The sequence below is a fragment of the Canis aureus genome, chromosome 2 (assembly GCF_053574225.1).
Source record: "Canis aureus isolate CA01 chromosome 2, VMU_Caureus_v.1.0, whole genome shotgun sequence".
Taxonomy (NCBI): Eukaryota; Metazoa; Chordata; class Mammalia; order Carnivora; family Canidae; genus Canis; species Canis aureus.
The window spans coordinates 45107632-45120377 of record NC_135612.1 but is presented as its reverse complement, the minus strand read 5'-3'; the positions used below and the strand labels follow the sequence as shown (position 1 = coordinate 45120377).

General features: G+C 43.1%; 1 long non-coding RNA gene across 1 annotated transcript in view; it reads left to right on the top strand.

The window, feature by feature from the left end:
• The window catches only part of LOC144297130 (uncharacterized), a 200023-nt gene that overhangs the window by 168748 nt on the left and 18529 nt on the right, over positions 1-12746 (top strand). The window contains exon 2 of the long non-coding RNA XR_013364221.1: positions 3367-3476. This is a non-coding gene — a long non-coding RNA (uncharacterized LOC144297130). The remainder of the gene's footprint in view (positions 1-3366; positions 3477-12746) is intronic.

Genomic DNA, 12746 nt, shown 5'->3' with positions numbered 1-12746 from the left:
CGTTGACAGGAATACAACACTTTGCAGTCTTCCCCTCACAGGCTGGGGGGTGGGGGGTGAGGCTGAGTCCTGGGGACAATTAACTCTGCTAACCTGTGTTTGAGGTTGGCAGAGGGAATGGTATTTGCAATTTACCAAGAAAGGCTGGGAGTTGAAGAAACAAATGGCAATCCAGGGGGGCCTCACCTTCCCCTGCACCAGCTACTTTCCCCCATCCCCTGTCGCCTATGAGTTTATTTACCGAGTCAATTAACAAAAGATAACCTCCCATTGTGCAACCATCAATAAATCAATCGTGTTAATACTATCTTGGAATGTCCCCCACTATTGACTTTCATATTGTTTACATTAGACACTTGAGAAAGCCAGAGCCCTTGAGTTGGCTTGTTTGGGCGGTAATGGATTCTGGAGGGGCCATTCATACATAGAACTCTCTTGACAAAATATTTCAGTTTCTCTGAGGTTCACCTGCTCTTGGAGCGCTAGCAGGGCCCTCTCCTTTCTCCCAGCAGCGCGATCCTACAGCTCCGAGTCTGATGAATACTGAGGAAGGCAAACACTTCTGAGCAGTAATAGAACAGTCACTTAGGACACACCTACTTCTTTGTGATTTGAATAATCTATTTCCACCCACCCCAGCCCCCCACTGTCAACAACCCTCAACAATCTAGGGAATCAAATTAATCTTCAATTATGTGAAAGAATTTCAGGAACGAACACAAGCTCAAGTTACCAAGTAACTTGCTGTCGTGAAAAGATTCGTACTGCAAGCAGCCTGAATGCACAGGCTTTTCAAGATCTTTTTCTCCCTCGGTCATAGGGAGGGAAATCTTTCCAACCGGTGATAATCTCGCCATGGGGAATCTTTAAAAATTTTGAAAGCTACTTTCAGAATGAATGCAAAAAGAAATCTTTCTACACGTCCCCCAGCTCTAGAAAACCAGGTGAAATTTGATCATCAGAGAGGTGGATTTCATGTTTGGTTTTTGTTTTTAGTACTTCCTTTTAAATGACATCAGGAATACTGAGAGAGCAGGTTTTCTCTTCGGGGTAGGGACTTCTCTGATCCGAGACCAAGGTATTTTGCAAAGGCACTGGATATACAGGGATTTCAGAGGAAGGGGGCGGGAATCCCGCCGTCGCAAACCCTCTGAAGGTTCAGATTTCAGTGCTGGCTGCAGACCTGAGCAAAGTTCACTGCTCCCTTTTCACGACATGCTACATACTTTTCAAGTTCCCACTTGCTTCTTAGAGAAGAAAAAATGTGGCCTCTGAGTTGAGGTTGCTAAGGACAAGCAGGGCAATTTAACCATGCATTCCTGTTCTGAAAGATAGGCTGGGGGTGGTTGTATTTTCTGCCGTAAATACCAGAAACTCTTGATTCTCCCCACACTAAACAAATACTTCTGCTCCAACTTTAAAGCCATCTTTCCTCCATGGTGGGGATTCGACTATTTCATTCAGTGGCTTTTGCCGCCTGAGTCAGAATCCTGACAACGTGGAACATTGTTCTACTGTGCAGCTCATCTTCTAATCAGACACTTGGCTTCATTTTTCTCTTCATAATGATAGGTTTTTAAAATGCGCGACCTCTACTTCAGAAACCAATAATATGTGTTCATTAATTGAATTTAAATAAAAATTTTTTAAATGCAAAAAAATACACAAAATGCATGACCATTGGATAGTAAAAGAAAACTCTCATTATTCTATGTCTTTTCCTTTTTTTGACTTTTATTTATTTATTTTTTTTACCTTGACCTCGAGATACATCTGTCTACTTAAGGGTGTTTTGAAGAGAGTGAAGGAAACAGACAGGACTTTGAAAGGAAAAACAGTCAGTTTTGGCTTTGGCTATCTTTTGCAGACCCTTCTGTGACCCTGCATCTCCTAATGGAGATGTGTGATCTTGAAGCCTCCACTGTGATAAACAAATTCAAACAACTTGTTTGACAGCAGAATCCTTTATTCTTCTTAAAAAGGACCTTTTCCTTAAACGAATGTCATTAACATAGATTTCTTACACACGAGGGTAAGATAGCTTTCCAATTTCATAGATATGTGTTTTAAAAATATTTATTTATTTTAGAGAGGGGAAGGAGCAGAGGGAGGGAATCCAAGCAGACTCCCCGCTGAGTACAGAGCTTGAGGCAGGGCTGGATCTCACCATCCATGAGATCATGACTTGAACCAAAACCAAGAGCCGGATGCTCAACCGAATGAGCCACCCAAGCACCCTTATACTATATTTTTAAAAAAGAATTTGGGCCAATGATCAGCATAGTTCATGTTAGTGTGTCATTTTCCATTATACTACAAAAGGCAGAATTCCTTTGCATTCAAAGCCATAGTTGCCAAATCCAAAAAGTCCAGAGAGTCAGTTAGGGAGAGAGGAATAATCTTTACTCCTAAGATCAATAATTCTTATGATATTGTTTTTGTGGAAACTTGAAGCTTCCTCTGCTATTAAGCATGTGGTGATCAAGATGGAAAATAATTGAGAGTTGATTCAAATTCTTTCATGCTTCAAAATATATATGAGATGATTGGAAGTGTTTATTAAGTGATGTGGAAGTAGGAGAGGTTAAGGAGGATAGTCCATTCCTGCTGATGTCAAAAGGCTAGGAGCTTCACTCACCAGAAAGCTTTTCATTCCCCCTTTCACCTTAACTTCTTGGGGGGTTGCTGTGGTGAGCACCTCCCTTCTTCTCCGCTAGGATTTTGGAGTTACAGAAAGGTTGAAACCAATGTCATGTTTTGAGATTCCAACATAGGAAAGAATAAAGACATCTCCAAAGAGGGCTTAAAAAAGGATTAGGCTTTAATATTTATTAATGTCATCACTAAATGTTCAATATAATAGAGACTATTATTCCAGTTGTAGCATATCCTCATGTGGAAGTAGTAACAAAACTCTACATTTCAGGCATGAGTGTGGGTCTCATGCCCCCCAAATACCAGATCCTACTTATAGACAAAGATTAACATGGCCTAATGAACAGAACAATGGACTGGACCACATGAGGAGCCCATGAGGTTCTATATTATCTGAGCCATGGTTTTCTCATCTAGAGAGTAAATATGTTGCCATTAATAGTCTCTCATGTCTCTTCTGGGGCTCTTTTGTGACTATATATTGTGCTTTACCACCCCTAGACATCGGGACCATCATTCCAGCCAGGAACAGAGTGAAGTAAGGCAAAGTAGATAGACACCAATAAAGATAAATGGGCTTGGAAACACAAATGTCAGAGAGCAAGTAAACGAACACAGCAATATTAGGCAAGAGTTATAAGCAGGAGATGAAGAGGTGCCAATGGACATCTGCCATAGCCAACTCTACCTTTATCACTCTCCTCCCGACAGGCAGCAGCAATCATGGTGTCTTGGGACACAGTTACACGACATCCCATGACACCTAGACCTGATCTCACGATACCCCCACCACGGTCCAGTTATTCAGCATCATCAAATAGGTAAGTAAGTACAGCTCACAGAAAGAATCATGACCTTGCTTAGTGCTTTTGGTGTAACTCATTTCCCATCACAAAGCAAAGATCCCTCCTCACTCTCTCATATGGAGAAAAAATTAAAGTAGCATTACTATCAGGCAGCAAGCTGCATAAGTCTTTATAGTTAATAAGGGACCCTGAGAGGTAAGTCTAAGATCCAAAATTGGGAAAGACGGAGTAGAAACAAAACATTCTTTTAACTTATTGTAGAGGCTAGTGAATGTAAATGATGAAAATATTGTGCCGAGTCTTCCTGAATTTCAACAGTAGTTGAGTCTCAGGGTTGAGGCCTCAGGCACTAAATTGAAGAGAAGGCTAATTGCTGAAACTAGAAAGCATCTAAGCATGTATTAGATCAGCCTACCATGAAAAGTAGGAATTCCTTCAACAAAATTCTCATACACGTCTATCCAGCCTCCCAGTGGTATTAACAGAACAACAATATCATGATGATAATTATTATGATCATGACACTTAACTTCACACATACCATGTGCCAGACGCTGTGCTAAGTTTATGGGATACTGATTGTAAATCAGTGCTGTTCTTCGGACTTGGTATACACTAACTTCCTGAGTCTTTACAATGCCTCTAACATTATATATGAATCAATGGAAACGGGAAGGAGTTAGATACCTTGCACTGGGTCACATAGCTAGATGGAGAGGGAAATTGGGGAATTCAATGAACTAAGGAGCTCTGGAGCCTGTCCCTTCAGCCTGGGGACCAGGGAGGAGAGAGACAGGGTGAGAACACAGAGTAATTTCAACACGACCTAATAGAAAGATCTTTGATTCTCTAAGCTAGATCTACCTCTTTAAGTTTTCATATGGCCCCTAGCCTTAAACAGAGTAATAGTTATTCCTCCATCAGTTTGACAGTCCTTTATGTCAGGTATTAGCAAAGTCTGGCCTGCTTTTGTATGGATCATGAGCTAAGCATGGATTTCAAATACTCATATGGTCGAAAAAATCAAAAAAAGTCCTAATACTTCACGACAATGAAAATATCTGAAATTCAAACCTCAGTGTCCATAAATAAAGTTTTATTGGAACACCATCACACTTCTTCATTTACACAGGGTCTGTGGCTGCTTTCACTCTACTGTAAGGTCAGAGTTTTGTAGTTATGACAAAAACCATATGGCCCAACAAAGCATAAAATATTTACTATCTGGCTTATTACAAAAAAACATTTGCTGACATTTGTGTTAGATATTTGAAGGTAGTTCTCATGTCCTTTTTTAAATATGCTCTCTTTTTTTATGGTAAATATCTCAAATCCCCTGGCCTCCCCAACCTCTTGTCATCTTAGAAACTCTTCCCTGGAATTTCTATGGTACTACATATTTTATCCTTCTTAAAATATCATCTAGTGCTATATTCATACAATGGAATAGTACTCAGTAACAAAAAGAAATATACTCCCCAGATACCCAATGACATGGATCATTCTCCAAATCTTTATGTCAGGTAAAAAAGCTTTACCTAAAGTGCTCTTAGGGCATGTATATCAAACTCTAAAAAAAAAAAAAAAAAAAAAAAATGTTCTAAAACAGGCAAAACTAATCTATGGTGAAAACAAAACTTAACTAAGCGAACATGAGAATGCCAGTTGTCTATGGGAGAATGGGGCAGGGATTGACCACGATGAGCATCAGGGAATTCTCTGGAATAATAGAAATATTGCAGATTTCGACAGTCATTTGATTTACAAGGTTGCATACATCTGCCAAAATAAATCTAAAGATGTACTTAAAATTTGTACATGACACTGTGTCTCAAAAACAATTCTGTCAATATTGAACTCTACTTAAGGATCTGCATGCCAAAATAGTTGGCGGGGAAGGCACCAATACACCTGCAACTTATGTTGAAATGTATCCAAAAATCAACATGAAAACATCAATAGGAATGCATGATTGAATAGAAGAATGGAAACGTGAAAAAAAAATAGGATAAAGCAATGAGAGTAAAATGTTCATTGTGGAATCTAAGTGGTGGGTATCTGGATGTTCACTGTCCACTTCATTCAGCTTCCATGATTAAAATCTTTCATAGTAAGTTTATTCTTCAAAAAAAATTTTCAGCATAAAATACTGGGCGGGGGGGAGGGATAAAAGTAATGCCTGGTATGAAACAAATTACACTAAGTATAGCACAAAGTGACACTATTAGTTATCTTCACCCGGAAGCCATTTTAGTATTAACTTTTTTTTTTCCTTTCATGCAACTGTTTTGATTCAAATGCCCTTTCTTAGTTTCACCCAAAGAAGTATCTTGGGTATAACCTTTGGGGCTAGTGATTGGGATGTATTCAATGATAGAAGCTCACCTAACACAGCCAGAAGTTAACCTTAATTCCTGCATTGTTTAAATTCTGGGATCTGTAGTTTGTTAGAAAAAGATGCATAAAAATGAAAGCCACCGAAACATCCCCCAGTGCAATGCCTCCATCAAATCCACTTGAGGAAAACAGCATAAATTCCACAAGTGAGTTTATACTCTTGCCTCATGGAGTTGTAGAAAGTAGAGGAATGTGTTTGATCATGGCCAAATTCCTGGCCTTCTTAACCTCACCAGTAGGTTGGCATGTATTTCTCACATTATGGTTCACTATCATTTGACAAACAATATGCTCGCCACTGTTACAAGCATCAGATGAGCGTGTGTGCATGATAAAAAATTTGAAAAAGTCCTCGAAATATGCAGCCTAATCTCTGGATTAACTGTTTCTTTAAAGGGCCTCAGCAGTGTATAATCTGCAGGCTGATTCTGTGGCTTTTATGCAATGCCAATATTAGTAGCAATAACACAATCATGCTTCAACTATTTAGAGGTCAATTAACTGGAAAATTCTGCTCTCTGAATGGAAGCTAAGAACCAAGCAAGTAAGCAAAATCTCGAGGGCAGTCAAAATAGCTGTGAGAGCAGGGCGCCAGGCCCCTGTCTACACCCCTGGAAGGGTCTCTAAGGCCGACACCCACCATCCTGTGATGGGAACACAGGGAAAATGCTAACAAGCCTGGATTTCCAGCTGATACCTCACCAGATGTCATACAGAGGCGGGCACCGTGAAAGCAGCAAAACGGGGAAGAATTATTAGCCACGATTGAAAACTCAAAATCTACTATGATTCCGGGGGGAAGAATTTATGGGCAAAAGAGGCTTACTTTAATACTACTAATAAAACAATCATTCCACAAGATGTGAAAGACGGTCTTTAAGAATATTTTGTTTTAAAGGAGGGGTTATTATAGTCATGTTCAGGAAACATTGGTCTAATAGTGACAGCTGAAACATTTCTATTACGACCCTAGCAACTTCTGAAAAGAACATTGGTTTTGCTGTATGTTGGCAAATTGAATTTAAATAAAATATTTTTTTTAAAAAGAACATTTTTTAAAAGAGAACAAAACATTTTATTTTGTTTTGTTTTGTCCTCCCTTTTCCTATTGCCTGCCTTTTTTTCTCTTCTCTTTTGGCCAAAACTTAAGCGATGCTATTTTCTGTTCTCATGGTGATGACACCCATTGGTCTTCCCGAATCTTCTGGTCTAGGTGTGGCTCTGATGCTCCCACATCATTCTTTACACAGGTGTTTCCTCTCCTGCCCCCACACATGATATTCCCTTAACACAGCAAGATTGCTGTGTTTTGTACAAATTCCAGGCAGCATTTTCTAGCTCCTGAGGACAACTTCCCAATCGGCCACATGTTGGCTTTCTTCGCCACTTCCTTCCCTTTGCGTTGCCTACTTTGTCTTCCTGTCTCTTTCTTCTCCAAACTGCAGGCCCAGCATTCTCTGCTCAGAAGCCACTGCTCCATCCCTGTTGCATTTCCTCTTCCCCTCCTGGCTTTGCACCCTGCAGGCTGCTCCTGCACTCCTCTGCCACTTTTACTCTGTATCATGAATCTCACTCTCTCCCTTCTTCTGCTGAATCAAAAACTTGAAACTGAGATCTCCCTAAAAAGATCTCCAGTCCCTTCCCATCCTGACAATCCCCACCATCCTGAATGTCCCTTTCCCCTGAGTGAGCCCAGCAGTGAGCATGGGGTCAAGGAATATTCCTTCCCCCCCCCCGCCCCACTTCTCTGGCCAGCCCCTGAGCATGCAGCTGTGGACCACCTTGACAGACCATGTGCACCATCCTGCCAGCATTGAATTTCAAGCCTATAGGTCTGTGTTCAGCCTTGAACTCTGCCTCTTATTCAGTTTCCTGCATCCTTGGTGTCCAAATCTAGAAAATGGCACTAGTGCCCTGGGCCTGGTCTGATGGGGTTGGGTAGGGCCAATGAGGCCATATTTGCATAAGCTCTTTTTTTTAAGATTTTATTTATTAATTCATGAGAGACACAGAGAAAGAGGCAGAAACACAGGCAGAGGAAGAAGCAGGCTCCCTCTGGGGAGTCCCATGCATGACTCGATCCCAGGACTCCAGGGTCACGACCTGAGCCAAAAGTAGAAGCTCAACCACTGAGCCACCGGGTGTCCCTCACGTAAGCTCTTCATTGGTTGTAGGATGTGATTGCTTTATTCCTTCCTTTTGACAGTTGTGATTATATTGAAGTCCTGGGAGGAGAGGCTCATATTCTTTTCTATTCTGAATGTCTTCTTGGCTGAACAGGTATGAACTCAGTCTCCTCTTAGCGACCACCAGATTCCCCAGCTGACAGGACATGACTTCCCGGCACCCCTATTTGATCAAGACAAGGATTTGGCAGCAGGGAGCCTGAGAGCAAAGTGGTTAAGTGCAGCCTCAGATTCTCTGGCTGCAAACTCGGTCCCATCACCGACTGGATGTGGGAAATTGGAGATGTCCACCCAGCTTTATCTATGCCCCCTCAGTTTTCTCATCTTTCCAATGGGCATAAGGGCAAGAGTGTGCAGGACGGAGTGGGGCAGCGGTGGCTGGGATGCTGGCTGCAAAGTCAGGTGGTGTCCAGTCCCAGCACAAGCAGAGCCTGGCACATGGGAAGCTCTCAGACGTGTGCCTCTCGATTCTTCATCCTTACCTGCCTCTTCTGCCCTGCCCCTTCCTTCTGAAGTTCCTCTTATTCTTCATTTCTTTCTTTTTTTTTTAAATATATTTTTAAAATTTTTATTTATTTATGATAGTCACACAGAGAGAGAGAGAGAGGCAGAGACATAGGCAGAGGGAGAAGCAGGCCCCATGCACCGGGAGCCTGACGTGGGATTCAATCCCGGGTCTCCAGGATCGAGCCCTGGGCTAAAGGCAGGTGCTAAACCGCTGCGCCACCCAGGGATCCCTCTTCATTTCTTTCTGTCTTGCCCCCCTGCCCATCACTCCCTTGGCAGCTGGCTGCTGCTCCCCACACACTCTGGGGAATCTCGGGGGAAGGCTTCAGACTTTGAAGCTTCCCAAAGGTCTGCTCCTCCTCCAGCCCTGGTCTTTGTGGCTCCTCCCTCCTCCTCCAGATTCTTTGCTGGCATCCTCCCCGTGTTTTCACTGTCCTCCTGATTAGAGAGTATGTCAGCATGGCAGGATAATTTACTGATATATTAATTTGTGTTTTTATCTCAGCGTTTGCCGGCTCTCCGCTCTACAAAGGAAGCCAGGCCTCTCTGTGCCCCTGCCCTGGGGAGGCTCGTGTTGAGAGGCCGAAGCCAAGACACCTGGCTTTTGTTTCCCCAAAGCCCCACACTCCGGGAGGAGATCATGCCAGCCAGGAGGATGAGGGGAGAAGCTTGGGAACTTTGAGAGCAGAGAGAGAGAAAGAAAGAAAGAGGAGAGAGAGAGAGAGAGAGAGAGAGGAAGGGAAGAGGAGAGAGATTCTGATAGCTGGGAAGGGGGCAAAGGCCAGAAGACCCGGCTTCTGGCAGGGCCTGGGTCCCCATCTGTGGCTGCCCCCTGGGGAAGCAGCTGGACCACAAGGAGAATGGCTTTAAGCCATGTCTAGATAACTAGATGCTAGGACCAGGCCCAGGCCACTGGGCTCAGCAAACATTCCACCAACTATTTCCTTGTACCCAAGGCACCTGTGGGCAGCAGAGCCACAGAAGTAATGAAGCTCATACAGGCCAGGACAGTGGCCACCACAGGAGACCAGGATAGAGGGAAACGATGAATCATGATATCTCACATCCACTGCCCTCTCCGGCTTTTCTGGGATCTTTAAAAGTATTAGGATAGTGCTCCCCAAGCCAACCCTGTGCACACAGATCACAGAGGAAGAAACGGAGGCCCAGAGAGGTCCAGTAACTTGTCCAAGATGACATAGCTAGACATGAAGATGGCACAGCTAGATGTGGTGAAACGAGGAGTCTAGTTCAGGTAGAAATATGAAAAGGGGCCACCAACATACTATAAAATGTTAAGAATGAAATGCTGCAGAAAAAAAAAAAAAAAAACTAACACCAAAACTGAAAATAAGAGGTAATCTGAGAGCCTCTGGAAGAGAAGCAGAGGCAAGGCCTGAACAGCAGACATGCTTCTTTTTTGAACAAGGGGCCGCTTTCTGGACATTACTGGCTCTGTGACTTCTGCTACACTATGTTTCGATGATGGAAATATTGTCTTTGTTCCGACTGAGCAGAGGTGCATGTGATCAGAATACAGAGTCAAGTAGGGGGCATCCGGGATTCTAGTTTTTTCCCTTCAGTTGTCCCACTTCCTAACTTGGCCGGTGAACATTTGTTGACGCTGCCAGGTCTGTCTCTCATCTGTAAACTCAAGACAAAGAAATCCCCCAGCTCAGTAGTTAGAACCATTGAGTAACTGTGCACCAATTAAGAGATTATTGTCATTAATTATTATTACCATTCTGGTGGCTAGTCCTGCTTGGTCTTATAGCCGACCCAGATGCCCTGGCTGCTTTTAGTGAGTATCTCTGTATGTCAGACACTGTGCTGGCTGCTGAGGTCCAATTGGAGAAGAGACACATGAGGGAATCTTTCAGTGCCATGTGGTAAGCACTATGAATGGGATAATCCCAAGATCCCCATGGGGACCCAGGGCAAGGGCCCCTAAGGAGACAGCAGGGTGGCAATGAGGGCAGGTTTCCTGCAGAAGTTAATGGCCCAAGTCTTTACAAACAACGGTAACCTCTGCGTCACAGTGGGAAGTGAGCTGGGAGCCTCCCCACTCCCCCTTCTACCCCTCCGAAAAGCTCCTGGGCCCAAGCACACTCCCAATATTGCTCTAGCAGTTAATTTGAGTTCTGAGCTATGCATAGCTTGCATCATACTGGGCCACGGACCAAGCCAACAGTGGAGAAGCCAAGACAGCTCAGAGCTGCCGGCACATTCCATAAACCTAAATCTCCAGTGTTGCCTTGAATAAGATGTGTAAAGGAAATCTTCAATGTGTCAATGAAGCCTGTTGACCATGTGACATGAAGAGAAAATGTAAATGTGGGATTCTGATTGGCAAAGTTCAAAGCCTCTGATTTTGATACTCAGATTTAGATCTGCAAGCTACCAAGAGTAGTCGACTTCCAGAATCCAGAGGTTGTGAAGAAATGCTTGCTTTGCACATCAGAGGGAAAATATACAGTGCTGAAGAGCAGCCTTGGGAAAATACTCTGCTCAGTTTCCAGACCAAAACCTACACATCCAATGAGATGGAGAATGAACTCAACTGTTCTACTTACCTATCATTTCAAATTCTCCTAATAGCCACTCAGTCTTCAAGGAAAATGAAGTGCTTTGGGGCCATTTTTCCCTCCCAGATGCATGGGACTGACATGAAGTTACAACACTAACCTTGACTTTGAATTGTTTTTCAGCTCATGTCATTGCAAACTTAGCATAAAACGCTGGTCCCTGTGTTTCCTTGGAGGTCTGTGTTTTGTTGCTGGCACAATGATTGAGTCCACTTGTCTATTCTGGGACACTGGAGGATCTAACTAAGTCAGAACACCCCACGTCTAGCCCATGTATCTATTTATTACCAAATTCACTGGGAAAGACAAGCTGAGTTATCATTTAGCCAAGAAAACCTGAGAGGCATTTATGTGCATGAAGTGCAGCATAGCCATCCGACAAAGAGGCAGGCTTGAAGAAAACGCATGACACAGTCTACGCAAATCCTCTCACCGCCACAGCAGCTGGAGCCGAATGAATGGTCTGGGCGATGAAGAGCAGCGTTCTAGAATGCTTATCTTCCCCCCAGCCCCCATGCCAACCCTCAAAGATTACGAATACAATCGTTTGTGACAGATTGCTCCCCAGCCTTCCGCCTTAAATTCTATATGATAAATTCAACACGAAGTGACAGTCACAGCAAGTGTTCAGGGCTGTATCTAAAAAAACTAATTTTACTGAAGTTAGAACTCAATGAACGAGAAAATGTGAATCTACACCTAGGGCATATCTCAAAACTTTAATCTCTATGAATGCCATAATGGTTATTTATGGCCGGGATGATATTAATATTTTAAAACATTTCAATAAAGAAGCGCCGTGAGACTTTAAAATTGTATTGTTATGCAAAGATAATAATATTTCAATGGGTCCTTCCCTGTGCTAGTATGTTAATGGAGCAAAACGAAGGGAACCGTCTGCTTTTGTTACCGGGGCAGCGGCCAGAGCTAGACTGCTCTGTGCTTCATTTCTAAAATATAGCTCCTCTTCCTTTTTTGATTATTTGGGGAGGAGGGGGGAGTAGAAAAATTTTCTTGGGCTGCTATTGTCTGTTTAAATTAGGTAAATGCAATTAAGACGAGTCAAATATACACAGGCTCCAATGATGGGTAAAATTAAGGTCACCAGTTGCAGCCCTAATCCAGCTGCATTGCTTAATCTCAGCTTTAGCCATTACAAGTGAGCGGAATGGTAATGTCTTGCTGGTGTTGGGGTTAATGTAGACTGATTGGGGAACTGGAGATAAATCCTGCAGGCTTGCTTGGATCTGCAAGTGCTTATACTGACATTTTGAAAAAAAAAAAAAAAAAGAAAGAAAAGAAACTCAGGCTCCGTTCCCCAGGACTGGTTCAGAGTCCCTTCCTGGGTTTTTCTCTCCACTGAAGCACAGAAGCTAAGCAAGTTTTTTCTGGTCAACTTCTGTCCCCTGCTACCCCCACCCCCTTACCCCCCCACACCCCCAGGGCCAGGGATCTTTGCACTCGCCATTTGTGTACATCTCTTGCTCATTCTGAAAAGGAATGTTCTGGGTCTTATTAGTACCCTTAACGTAAAAGCTCTTGTCTTTCCTTTGATCGACATGAAGATCACATTTGTGTGGCCCTGTGGTCTTTTACCCTGGGAAGGAGTT